Source organism: Bombus impatiens, unplaced genomic scaffold (genome assembly GCF_000188095.3).
Source record: "Bombus impatiens unplaced genomic scaffold, BIMP_2.2 scf_0257, whole genome shotgun sequence".
NCBI classification, from domain to species: Eukaryota; Metazoa; Arthropoda; class Insecta; order Hymenoptera; family Apidae; genus Bombus; species Bombus impatiens.
The window spans coordinates 151,710-166,175 of record NT_176676.1 but is presented as its reverse complement, the minus strand read 5'-3'; the positions used below and the strand labels follow the sequence as shown (position 1 = coordinate 166,175).

General features: G+C 37.3%; 1 protein-coding gene across 4 annotated transcripts in view; it reads left to right on the top strand.

Moving 5' to 3' along the window:
• LOC100741939 (POU domain, class 6, transcription factor 1) overlaps positions 1–14,466 on the top strand; it is a 218,579-nt gene that overhangs the window by 125,407 nt on the left and 78,706 nt on the right. Inside the window, exon 1 of one of the 4 annotated variants that reach the window (XM_033320179.1) lies at positions 3,488–3,508. The exons of the other annotated variants lie outside the window; for them this stretch is intronic. The gene's annotated coding sequence lies outside the window, so the exon portion shown is untranslated. Of the gene's footprint in view, positions 1–3,487; positions 3,509–14,466 lie in introns of those variants that run through there. 4 annotated transcript variants of the gene reach the window in all.

The window sequence follows — 14,466 nt, the reverse complement described above, 5'->3', positions numbered from 1 at the left end:
CGTCTCTCTTCGATCTCATTTTCGCTTGTTAATTAGAATTCACGGCTAAGGGATACGCGTAATTTGCCGGTGGACCGGATGCCGGCTGAATAATTGTACTACAAGCGTTTCGACGAGTTGGAAACACTTTGAAAACCGATCCCTCTTGTAAAACATTCTTACATTCTTCCTCTTTTGAAAAACAATAAAAGAAAGTTGTTTAATGGTTAATGAAACGTGTATATATAAGATAGTCGCGATTTCTCATCGTAAAATTGAAATAGCACCCTGATAGATATGTATGGGTTTGTACGTGTATGATTAGAAGCTTGTTGCGAATACCAGCTTGAAGATGACTTTCTGTTTCGCGGTAAGAGAAAGTATAATGACACGCAGAATTGTTGAGCTATAATAGTTGCTTTTAGTTTGTGGTTTGGAAAAGGGAAGTTAATAATGTGCAGTGCATTCGAGAGTTTTCAATGAGAAAAGCAATATACTAATAACGTGACATTTTCCTCGTCCATCATAAATTCGAATATTTAAAAATCTAAGTTTCCGTAATCAAAATTTCGAGAAATAATTAATATCTCCAGCATTATTTAATCATCGAAAAGTCAATCGAGCAATATTAAAAAGATTCGACTTTCCACTGTAGAAAGCATTGTTAGGTTTAATATAGCTGACTACGTCAAAAAATTCGAGTTTTCAAGCTCTCCAAAAATAATTTATGTTCTTTGTAGTCTTTAATTGTCAAAAATCCAATCCGCCAATATTTCGAATTCGAATTCGAATTTGTACAATTGAACTTCCACAAAATAATTCATATTGTCAACATTCTCTAATAGTTAAAAAATCGATCTACTGTTATCAGAAACTTCGAGTTGCCACAATCAAAATTCGAAAAAATAATCCAGGACACCCTAATAAGTCAAATTCCATAATTTCCGATTTTTTTATTCATGTAATAAATTTTCGCCGCTGGAAATAAACGTCGATTGGAACGGGGGTGGTGAAAGGCGGGGAGGTCGAAAGAGACAGGCGAACGACATGAACGAAGGGTTGGCCGTGAGCATGTTGCGCGACTTATCCAGACGCCGTATTTAAATTCAGGCGAACTTTGGAGCCGTAAGTTCGGGCCGGGACGGGACCAGTTGAATTGAAAAGCTAATTCTCGGCATACAATCGACTCGTCTCGGCGTAGGGCAAACTTTGTGAATGTGTCTCATTAACCGGCTGCGAGTAGCGTGCGCACGCGTAAATTCGCGCGTACCCCGAGACGCGTGTGCGTGTTAAAGCGTTTCACTCGGTGTAACCACCGCGTAATCTCTTCCACGGTCACATATTCCCACCGCGTATTTCAATTCAAAGGTCATACGTCGGATTTCGTGGAAGCCTGGCGGCAAGTGTGTCTTATTTTACCCTCTTATCGGTCTGTTATGCGATACGCCTTCCAAGATCCTTTATTCATACTCTTTATCCTCTTCTTTTTGATCTTTTCGTGATGTTTTCCATTCGAATTTTTATTCTTCAAAAGTATTTAAAAACGAGGTTTCTCTTTAATCTGTCAAACTCATTTTTTAATTGAACATTTCTACGATTGTGAAGTTGCAAATTAGCAAAGATAAATCTGTTTCAGATAGATCGAAAATTCGTTGAAATGAAGTAGCGTATTAAAAAAAGTGACTTCCTAACTAAATGAGGGAATTATTATGTATATTCTATGTACTATGTATACCTATGTATGTTTTAGACATTGGGAATCAAAGCGACTTTTTCAGTCGTTCTTCCTGTTTAATACGTTAAATGAAGGATTCTTTTATAGCAAAAGAATTCCACTTTCAAGTCAAATCTTGTTTTCTCACTGTATTATTTGAATACGCTAAAAAATTGAAAGGAAGAGATCGGATGTCCGAAAAAGAGCTGGCATCTTCACTCAACAAGGGAACATAGAAATTGGTGTATGTAGGAGGTGCATTATTCCGTGGAATCGAGCGTGACTCAGTTCCCAACTATTTTCCCTACTTTCCCAATTAACGTGGCACGCGCGGGTGTGTAGGAATACAGTTAAAATGGCACAGTTTTCGTCGACCGCGGAGCCACCCCTAAATTCGGCTGCACGTGGTCGCATTCCTGTGTTTTAAAATCTCGGCAAGGGCGCGGGAAACAAAAGGCAAGTTGCAGCGACGCGCAACTTTCACCCCGTACGTGTGGCGGAAACGAGAGAGAAAACGGGTGTAAAAATAAAAAAACGAGAGAGAGAGAGAGAGAGAGAGAGAGAACGGTCAAAAAACCGGGGTAAAAAGACAAGAAAAAGAACGTCGGGGAAAAAGGAGGGAAAAAGGAGATGCACGGGGGTGTGAGTTGGTGAAAAAAGAAAAAAGAAGGAAAGGGATTCGCTGAACCCGGGGCTCCAACGAGCTAACGCTTTTATTATCCGTCGCTTTAATTTAAGCGGCTCTAGTCGCTCCGTCACGGTTCCAGGTGTGAATTAAGCGCGGAATAAGCGAGCAGCCGCGTATCCACTTTCGGCGCCCACGGCGATGCGCGGAATAATTAAATGTGTGTTTTGATAAACGCAAACGAAACCGTCGCCATGCCAGCCCTCCCGCACAGTCAGAGACGCAAGAAACATGCAATTCCACGCCCGTTTCCGAACCACCTAGCAGAAATTTCACGGGCAACCGAAGGACACCCGTTTTTCCTTGTGCTTCCTCTCCCTTCGCTACAATTATCTTTATGCAAATATTTCTCCTACGTTTCATCATGAACCAATCCTCTATCCTTGGTCGTGGAAGCGATCGAAGAGTCGATGGAGGCTTGATGGATTAAGCATGGTTTATTGCTGTTTGATCGTTTTGAAGGGCTACTTTTTATGGTTAGTGGTTCGTTAATCGTGAATAGGGTTACTAGGTTATGAATTTGGAGATTTTATTAATTATCAGAGACTTTGATTTTGTTATATTGCATCTATGCAATAGGAATGTCGACTGATTCCAAGTGCAAAGATGTTTACTATTTTTAGTCACATTTATTGGCATATTAATACATTAACTATTTTGTTAGAAAGCATATAGATTTACAGAATTACATATTCGTTGGAAAAAATATTTACAAATCTTGAATTTTACTGTTAATATTTTATGTTATTATTATATAGAGAAAGAACTTTTAAGTCGTAAAATTTATTGCTTTTATCAATGCTTGATTTTTTTCAATTATGACGCGTGTTCAATTCTTTAAATAAATCAATTCAACGGAAGATACTTTTTTATTTCTAAGAATACCTTTATTTCAGTATTGTCCTCAGTGTGTAAATCGATGATCAAGTAGGTGCGTCCGAAGCGCGTCGCCCTTCAAGGCCGCAAATCGTAAACAGAGTCTTCAGTTTGTCTCGAAAGTTTGAACCGTGCGGAGTGATGTGCGCGTTCGTTTTCTATTCCAAAATTGCGTCGTACTATATTGAAACTGTACGAATGGACGATATCCAAAAAATTCTACGCTGTCCGTCATTCCGTATCAGTCAAGATAGGTTCGTGCCATTTAATTCTGTACACTCTATTGCCATTTGTAGTCATAATTATCAATATTGTCTAAAGAGACAAAAATTCTACGTTGTATAAACACTTTTTTGCAATCATTTTACACGTATTTCACAATCATTTTTTGCTTTAGAATTTTAAGATAGGAATTAATGGACTGTAAATTGCAATTGCTATAGCTAACATAATTCTCTGGAATGTTTTTACTTGCTTTTAACGATATGTTTATATTGTTATTTTTCCAATTATCAAAATTTTACTTTGTTTAAAGTAATTTTTATCGTTGTAGATGTAGTTTTCCTCTGAAAAGAAGAATTCTGTGTACTTTTAAGTAGATAAAATTAGTCATGGTCACAGATAAAGAGATGCAAATCCTGTTTAACTAAAAGTCACGCGTATTCCATTAGATTTAAACTCAGATTCGTAATTATAACCGACATTCTCTTACGGATGAAAGAAAGAGAAAGAAAAATTCTATGTAACAGATTTCTCGTTTTCTACCGCGATGTTTTATGAATAATTTCACATAAAAATGTAACACCTATATATTTTTCGGTCAACTCGTTCCCAACGTTTTTCAAAACATCGTTCTCCAATCATCGTGTGTACATTATCGCTCGTCAGTATTTACACATTCGTTGTCACTGACGTAAAATTACTTGTTTGCGTAAACTGTATCTGACACTAGCGTGAAATTACTTATTTTACAAGATAACAGAAATATTTAAAAAGAACAGTAGATAATCTAAACATTCTCTTCAAGCATTCCTATTATATATCTAACAATTATTTTTCGTTTAATTTTAAACAGGATTTCTACAAATCTGCTCTTAATTTTGAATATGAAAGTTTCGAGTATGAGATTATTAAATATTTTTCTGCTTATCCTTCGATATGCAATTAAACTAAAAGAAATTTCCAAGATAAGTTAACTTTGTCCTAAGTTCCATATACACAGTACTTAGTAAGACAACAGGTTACATAATCTTGAAAATAAAATATACATATGTTTCACGAGTAATAAAAGTTACTTAATTCCTTAATGACGTATTTTGTCTCCCATACGTCAATTCGGCATAAAAATCAGATATTAACGAGCTAGAGACGAGTCACTCGAAATCGAAGATGAGGAGATAGGTTATAGTTTTAAAGTTACTTGTTTAAAGACTTACCGTTATAAGGATTTGAGCGCGATTTCCCGTTTCAATTTTATGCTGAGGATTTTTCAGAAATACTTAAAGGCACTGCTTCGGTTGAAACGAAAGCGAGATTAAGATATAAATAAATAAATCGTAGCAGAATTAAAGATTATTATAACAAATAATCACAGCTAGTAAACTGACCAAGAATAATTGAACATATAACTTATCCGGAAGTTAGATAGTACAGCCTATCAGGCGGGATTTTTGAAAGCGCAGCCGCGTACGACTACTTTCAACGCCAGTGGCAACGCGCGGTATAATTAAATGTGTATTTTGATAAACGCCGCACGCAACGCTCGCGATCGGGCGTGCAAGCAAGAAACGGTCGACGAGGCAGCCCCTTGTTCGCTGCAAACTTTCATGGAAGTGTCTACACAGCGTCCTTGTTGGAACCTCGTCCTCCCACATCTCCTTCTTTCTCGCTCTAACCCGTATCTCTACGTACGTGTCTCTCTGTCTCCTTCTCATCTTACTTCCTGTCCGTCTCTCTCTATCTCTCTCTCTCTATCTCTCTCTCTCTCTCCCATCTCTCTCTCTCTTTCTCTCTCTCTCTTCTCCCAGTTAGAATACAGAGGCACGACCATAGGCGATAGGGATTTGTGTTAGGGGGCCGCACTGGCACTGCTCTGGAAACTGCTGATTCGAAATTAACGAAAATTAATTGGCAACGTCGCGATATTAATTCCCGAGATTAATTCCCCAGGACGTAGTGCTAATTGATATCTCTCGGTGCCAGGAGCGAGTGAGAGAGAGAGGGTGGTTGCCACTAGGTCAGAGGGAGAGGAAGCATAGAGATCCGCAGCTTGCAACGCAGCTGCACCTTGATCCGTTCGAATCTTGATATCAACATGAGTTAGCGCCTTTTTCGATGCAAAAATTCGAACATTTCGTTTCACGAACGAAGAAGGATCCCGAGATGAAACAAAACTTAATCGTCAGATAAGGTATTTCGTTAGGTCTAGTTTTCTAAGGAAAAATATCGAAGTCAGTAATCACGCTCTTATCAAGAAATCAGAAAATTTATTCTCGCTATATAATAAAATTTTTGTGTCGAGGATAAGATATCGACGTTGAGGTATTTCTTGTTGATTAATGTTAATAAAAAATAATTGTAATATTTCATTTTGTAGTTAAAATATATAGGAGCGTGTCGTTGTTCAATCACTCAAAAATCGATTTTAGTCGTCAGATCCCGCTTTTGTAAGTATAAACATCGATTCATTTTTATTTAGTAGTTGAAAAATTTATTTTCGCGATTGAAAGACAGATGAAAATGTTGAATCGAGGATAAATGCTGAACAAGACCGCAGTGTTTCTCCTTAGTTGGGGTTAATAAGATAGAACATGAGTTTCAACTATATTTAACTTGACACTTATGTAACAAACGTCGCGTCACTGTCGTTTAAGTATGTGTTTGTAAATGATACACGTATATTCTTGGTAATCTTGACGACGTTCTTTATGAAGAGTTGACCAAATTCTTTCGATAACGCGTGGATGTGCAGTTTGATTTCTTTCTGGATTCTTCTGTTGACAATCGTTAAGAAAATGGAGATAAATGCGTTATAAACGGTTGATAGATGCGTTTTACGGTAGATGCATTTGTCTGGCAACGTATCGTTTAGCGCGGAAGAGAAAGTGTTAGTTTTTCCATCGGACGTCATTCCATTAATGAAATTCTTCTTAGTCTCTAGTAATGACGCTGTTAATCATCTTTCGTCTACATTCGTATTGCATATTTTACAACTTCTTCATCATAATTTGCGAGAATATATAAAATATTGCCAGTAACATACTCGTTATAATATTTAAAAGATGAAACGAATCTCTATCTAGATTTCATCTTTTCGGTTGTATTCATAAAAATATGAACTTGCATAAAAATCCACAGTTTCGAACTAAGTACAGTGTGACTATAAAACATATCTGTCACTGTCTTATTTGACAATGAAACTTTTTTCATGCTAGCTTTTTAGTAAATAGTATCCAAATTTTTGTAGCCATATAAACGTATTACTAAATGATACAGAATTTATTATAATTAGATTTAATTAATTGATATACAAATGTAATGATATACGTAACTGTGTACAAATAGCTTTCGTGCTCGCTATATATCTCATTTCTTGAAATTTTTACATCTGTTTACCTATTTTATCACAAATCTTAGCTATCTCCATTAAAAATCTACGACCACATAAGAATAAAAATCAAAATATTCTAAGATAAAATATCCACAACTCGGGAAACCACCAAATTCTAATCGTCGTTGTCTCTGAAGGATCGATCGCGATCTTGCAGTCGGTACAAGGCAATCAAGCATTAATTACCCTCGCGAAACGCAATAAATTTCAACAATGTATAAAACACGATCTCGGTAGAACGTGTCTCGAAACAAAATCGTAATTAATTCTTGGCATAGGGCGAATAATGAAGACGAAGCGAGGCTTGGTGGATGGTCGTGGCGAATTCTCATTGAAGAAGTGTCGCCCAGGCCGGTGTTTATAGCCGGATAAACCACCGGGACCAGTCGACAATTAAAGTTGAAAACTCTTTGGGCTTGGGGATGTTTTACGTCGGCCAAGACGGTCGGTGCTGAGCTCGTAAAACCTAATATAATTAAACATAAAAATATCCCGGTAGCTAGCCCGAACCGACTAGCTTGGCTGAACGAGGCAAAGTGAATAAAAAGTGCTCTTTATTACAATGAGCTTTAATTAACGCGCGCTCGCTCGCTCGCTCGCTCGCTCGCGATGACTGCTCGCGTACCGCGCACTTTCTCAACTTTAATTTACAACGTCTGAAAGCGCACCCGGGCGCGTTCGTTACATCGTTGCCATAAAGCATAGACACATAATTATGCGGCGCAGGGTGAATGAACGCGGGACGCTGATTCGTCTACAGGGCATTAAATCCTTTTGTGAAACGCCGTTCTTCCTCCCTCCAGTCACCGGCATCTATGCTATTACGAGTTCGTGAATGATGGATTTGGGTATGGGATAATCGAAACGTCGAATTCGTGTCGGGAAATGTTTGGCAAGATAAATTATTCTCTCGAAATCGAATCATCGAGTGCTCCATATTTTCGGACTGTTTCACTAGATATCACTTGTTTATGAGATATTAGGATGAGACTTAACGCTTTTCTAAAGTTTCACGTTTCTGATTAGGAAGTTTACATAATGAAGTCCAATTTTCGAAAGAAGGAACATTAGATCGCAGAGTGTAGAATATCTATTGTATTGTGTTTGGAAATATGAGGCTGTGGGATTGTTGTATTATTATATTCCAAAATAATTCTTAACGGAAAACAATGTACGGTTCTTTTAGCGTAATCTATACATATAATGATCCTTCAAAAAGCAAGTCTATTCAGGGGCTATGGCTCCTATTTAGTATCTTGTGCACATATTTTTTGTACATTATATCCAGATAAATTATATAGATATTCTCCACTCAAAACGTTGAATATAATCATGCCCTCTTTTCGTACCCTAATTGCAAGCAGTCGATGCTTCCATGTATCTCTAACGCTCGAAATTCATTGCCAGTCATTTGCAATAAATAATCACATTACATTCGTGTTTCTATCTTTTCCTACAATATTGATTCATCATAACGATATGATTTAGTAAAGTTGTTTCAAATTGGAGGAATATGGTAAAGGAGAAAGGATATATATATATTAAAGTTACTTTTTTCAATTCATCACTAGCTAAAAGACAATCCACTTATTAAATAAGTAAGTAAAACGTTACTTCAAACTCACGCATCGGAAAATTTATACACTAGAAAGATACTAAAAATCGAATATTGGACATGGTATACGTAACTCTTAATTAACCCATACATCTACAAGCGCTGACATTTAATTCTTCATATAAACACACAACTTACCATTTGAATAATAAATTTCAGAAAAATTTCGCATAATCTTCTCTAGAATACAAATAAATCTTTTCCTCGTATTTTTAACTCGTAACGTACCTTTCAAGTTTCCATGTCTCCTCGCGATCAAAAATCTTGGCGTTACGTTATCCCATGAAACCTTTCCGAATGATATCTTTATCCAAACGACTCACGATCTCGCCATACAATCCCATTCATTTCAAATCACCGATGAAGAAACTCAGCCGCCCGAAGATGAAACGACCCAACGATTAAGTATAGTGAAAGACAATTTTCTATACATAAGAAATACGCGTCAAAATCTCGGGTCGGCGGAACAAAACGCTCCTCGCGACTCGCGATCTGTGGATTTTGAAGTAATAAATTTCTCGTTGGTCGGTCGATGGTTCGCCGTCAGGTTATGCGCGAAAGTTGAAATTTATGTCTCGGTTGTTTATGATCGGCCAGTGATAAGGGATCTACGGACGTATGACAAATGATCCCGTAATGAAAAGTGAAAGATACTGCGCGTAGTGGGTCCTGGTTCTGCATAAATTTCAATGATTTAGCGCGTCGCGCGCGCTGCCGCGTATCCTCATTGAATATACACAGCGATCGATAAAACTAAAGCTTGGATCGATCCGCTGAGCGAAAAGTCATCGATCCGTCGTGCAAACGTTTGCTGTTCAACCCCCTGAAGCCACGGCACTAGGTCACACGCCGTTTGTAACTCGAGAATCATCGCGGTCTCATCGTTGCCGAGAGAAGGAAACATATTTTATGAGGCATTTAGATCAAACGAGAAAATGCTGGTTCTTCTCTCACTTTTAGTAAAAGTTTACTCAAATGAAACTCTAAACGAGTATCAGTTTGCCGTCTGACGGCTGCTCGCTGAATTGTAAATCGAACATTCGAATGGTCTAAAAATGCTTTAAAAATGCTCCAAAAGGAATTTGTTCAATTCTTTTAGATCTGAGTGTATATGTATATTACGTATAATATTTGCTCGCGTTCGTCGTGAAGCAACGTACAAATTTCTAGTTATTAATAATTAATTTTCCAATAATTCGCTCACTTGGTTTAAACGCATCATTGGAATTGTAGATTGGCGACAGTGAAGGCGGATTAATTGTCGTTGAACGTCTCTTTACACGCTAGCATCAAGCAAAAGAAACATTTTACTTCGTTTGTACCGTTCTCCGGCGAATGGCAGACGTTATGCAAGTGCTTGCGCAAAGATAGCTAATAACATTGTAAATCGCGGGACTTATATGCTCGTGGTAACGTTCCTCCTTGAAGAAAGATCTTGAATGCGAACTTCCATTTCAAATTAACTGATCGATACGTATTTGGAGAATTCCAACTATTTAAATCGTTTATAATCTTGCAATATTAATTGAAGATTAAATTTATGTCATTTTCGATCCAGTTTTATGTTTCTAATATTAAAAGATATCTGGAGATCGAATAAAATATGTAGAAATTTTTATTGATATGTATAACGTCTTGTTTTAATTATTTAATATCTTTTTAAGATATTAATAATTCTTTTCGTTTACTAAAATGAGAACAGACAAGATCGACATATAAAAATGAAAATATCGCACCAGGATTAACTTGTTGTTAAGTGAGCTTAAATTCTTTTGTAATATTCTTCAAAGTAATATCATTTGCTTCTTCATTTTCTTACTGTTAGTTAATTTTAAAACAATATTAAAATTCTAAGTTTATTACTTAGAGAAGTTTATGGCAAATTACGAGACTTTAAATGATTTGATTATATTCTACCGTTTACCGTTTGTGGATTTATTGCCATTAGACTTTCATTGGTTATACATGTATTATATTAGGTGCCTATATATACATATATATTTTGTATCTCCTATATTATACGTCGCCGGCTGCTACTTAAAAATACGATATTGATAAAAACGAATGTCTCAGAAACAATCACCGAAGTAGGAAAAAACATGTAACATAACGTTAAATGTTATAAATGTTATTTATATAAAGACCATAGGAGAAAACCAGGATAAATTACATTTCCATTTTTTACAAGAAAACAATTATAAAATTTTGAAAACCTATCTCAAGATTATTTTTTTATTTGGTTTTAGTGCTAAATATGTGTTTTTTGGTACCCACTCGAAACATTTTAAAAATGTTAAAGCTCATAATACGAGTTATAGGTTTTACAACATTGCACAATATTATACCAGTCTTTCACAGTACTTTGTGAGAGTTCGGAGCTAATCATATTCCTTTCAAATGTTTCGTATAATAATGCTTCTTTTAACCATCAAGTTATATCGAATTAAAATAAATAATATAAATAGACACCTTATTTTTTCTTATAATTTTCATACATATTAGAATACCTTTCTTGCAAAATCGAATGAGCTTTGTTCAAAATCGGGTAGTTATTTTTCATTTTCTTGACTGTGTATCATTTATATAATTGTATAATATATAAAGCACAAATTAAAAGGAAATAACACAAACTGTTATAATCATCATGCGAACTTGGAATAGTAATAAAATAACAAAGAAATCAGATATTTATGAATACATATGTTAAAATATTTCACTTATAAAATTGCATCGACTTTGCTCAAAACCAAGTTATTCTACCAACACCAGTTCTTCTTGAATTATCTGTAAGAATATAGCTATCCTTGCATACAATCCACTCGTACGAAACGAGTACAATATCAACGGGCAGGTTGCTTGAATTAACACGTCCGGATGAAAATGGAGGCGTTGGATCGAACGTAACAGTTGCTCGATCGTGGCAGTCCCTCCGTTGACCTCGTAAAGTCGGATCGGTAATACGGAACACTATTTATTCCCGAAGTTTCGACGGCTCGGTTGAGCCGAAAGCAGCTCACTTGGAGGTAATTACGAGGATTCGCCGTCTTTCTCAACGGCGGCGGCGCGCCGTCTCTGCCCTTCTCTCTTTCTTCGCCTGTGCAAAGTATACTGCCGTCTCGCTCCCGCCCGCCGATTCTATCGGGCATAATTACCTTTCGCTGTCCCTCTCGGATAATCATTGTAACACCTAAGCACCCTACCTAACCTACCGGAGCCTAGCCAGCGTTTCCAGCGTTATTCGCCATCGATCGACCGCCCTGACGACGATTTCCGTGCTACGACGTGGTCATTGCTGCCATACGAGTAGATCGTTTCGCTAACGATTACAGTGTCACTCGGCCAATCTAGGATTATCGCTATTTCGGAAGCCGGCATGCGACCAGAACCGACGCGGTTATCGATATCGCTGCCGTGATTCGTTGAGTACACTCGATAATTCCTGTTTACCAATTCATTTTCCACGTGTCTTTTTTGTTTGATTCTATTAATGTCGATTTATCCGTCTCATAGTGCAGCACGAGACAATATTATAAATTGAATATCTCCTTTTGGTCATTATTGATATAATTATGTTTTTCGAACGTTAAACATATATCTCAAGGTTGAACAAGACGCGAGGAAATTCGTATTGTATTGTTCGCTTTCTCTCGATTTTATGGTCATCTTGGCATATTACAAACTCTTTTCGTTTCGAACAAATTCGAAGATCGCAGCAGAGTTAAATGTCATTGTAGGTAGTGCAATTGTTAGTAAAGTTGAAAGTATATATTTTTGTTGTCTTTGACACGTGAAATATACGAGATCTTGAAAATGAAGAGATAATGATAGAGGAAATTATCCATTCTGATTTCTTTGTTATTTTATTACTATTCTAAATTCATATGGTGATTATAGTAGTTTGTGCTACAATATTTTCTTTTAATTTGTACTTCATATTTTATACAATAAATGTTAAGACGAATATTTTGTAATGCGAATTGAAATAACTAAATAAACCTAAATTGGCGCGAATCTATGATTCCGTGATGTCAACTTAAAATGAACATATCTAACACGCACAATTGCACAAACATACAAGAGAAATAATGATCACTGCTGTTAACAATCGCAGAAAATTTTGTACTCGTCATTATAATAATAGTGAAGTAAAGTATAGAGTGTGTATTGTTCGAATAATTATGAACTAATCATTATTACCGTGCAGTGTCACACTTAATTCAATGAGTCATGTAGTGACATAATTCTTCATAATAATCTTCAGAAAATTAAAAATACCGTCATTCGATGTTTCCAATATAATTACATAGAATCTTACCTCATTAAAAAAGTACTTAAAACGTCGCCAATAAATCCGCCACCTAATCGAATTTCCAGGAAACATTCTCTTAAAAAAAAAGCCAGGTACGGAACGAATCGTAAATCATGAAATTTTATTCTCGGAATTCATCATCGTCTAAGATATTAATCAAATTTAACACCGTCGTCCTGGCTTTCCACATTTTGTTCCGTGTCTTACCGCGAGACGAGACCGGTACGCTGTACCGTTCGATTTTCTTGGCGAAATCGTCCGTCCGCATGCTGCGCATACCAGTCGCGATAAACGCGCCGGTGAAACGCGATTCCGCTCGAACGTTCCCCGCGCATTAACGGTACGTCGCGTTAAGAGCTTCGAGAAGAAGAAAAAAGGATCTTTCTATCCCCTCTTACGATCAATTGCATAACAACGATTGCCATAAAATATTTGACATGCAATTGTGTTATAAAAAGAATTATTCTGGAAGAAGGAGAGAGAATTTACCTCGAGGAAAATAGAGTAAGGTAGGATCATTTATAGACCGTGGATTTTTATGTATTTATGAGAAATTTAAATAATCTTCGAACACTTATCGTAGAAAACTTGTATCTACATATTGTACGTGCTACGTAAAACATTTTGGAATTTCATTGTCACTGTAACAAAATGCGTGGTGATGTCGTGATTATATTCATAAAATTTGAACCCAATCTGAAATTCTAGAATTCACCATTAGGTATCTGCGTCATCTTCTTGCTACAAATAAATTTATGCGAGTAATTTGTTTCCTAGTGTTAGTCTTCTAAACTGAACATAGCTTGAAATTTTCAAATTAACAAAAAATAAAGCCAGGATGAGCGGGCTCCTAAGCGACCGAAATGTTAAAACTTGGACTTCTGAAATAACCCTGCCTTACGAGATCATGAAATAATCAGAGTGAAAATGGCAGTCGAGGATAATGGGATTCTTTACGAGGCGTTTATCGATCCGTTTCTAGCCGTAGAAAACCAGCTGGCAAGCAATGAATTCGGCAAATGGAACCTGGCGAAAGGCGTCGAACTTACTCCGGGTTCTACCGTCTGTCGTCGGTTAAGATTTAATCCGTTAATCTATTCCCGGTAATAAGGAATCCATAATGAGTCGAAGCACAGACATCTATATCGTTCTACTGTTGTCTGTGGAAAGGGTGAACGAAGACGCAGTTACGCGCTTCGCTCCCCGCGGTTCAGAAGGTGAACACTGAGAGGCTGTCGTTGGAGAGAGGACAGAGAGAACGAGAAACGCGAGTGGAGGACGATGGAGAGGATGTAGGGTGATAGAATTGGTGGGGCGAGGAGGGCGATGGTAGGGGGTTAATTAAGCCGTCCTAATATAACTTCTCCTCGGCCCCCGAGTTATCGAGTATTATTCCGCAAATGTGTCGACCTCAAAGACAATGCCATTCCGGGAAAATTTATTTGTGTCGCTGTACACTGCCATCTCTACCGCCTCGAAACAAACCCGACGAAACTTCTGCCAGGCTCGCGCAACTTAATTAAACCGACCGTGGCCGCGTCGGACCTGTACGAAGTGTCGACCTCTCCCTCTTCCTATCCTTTTCTCTCTGCCACCCTGGTTCTACCTCGCGATTCTTTTTTATTCCTTTCTTGCTTTCTTCGTCGCGACGCCTTTCGACCGCCCCCCCCCCCTCCAC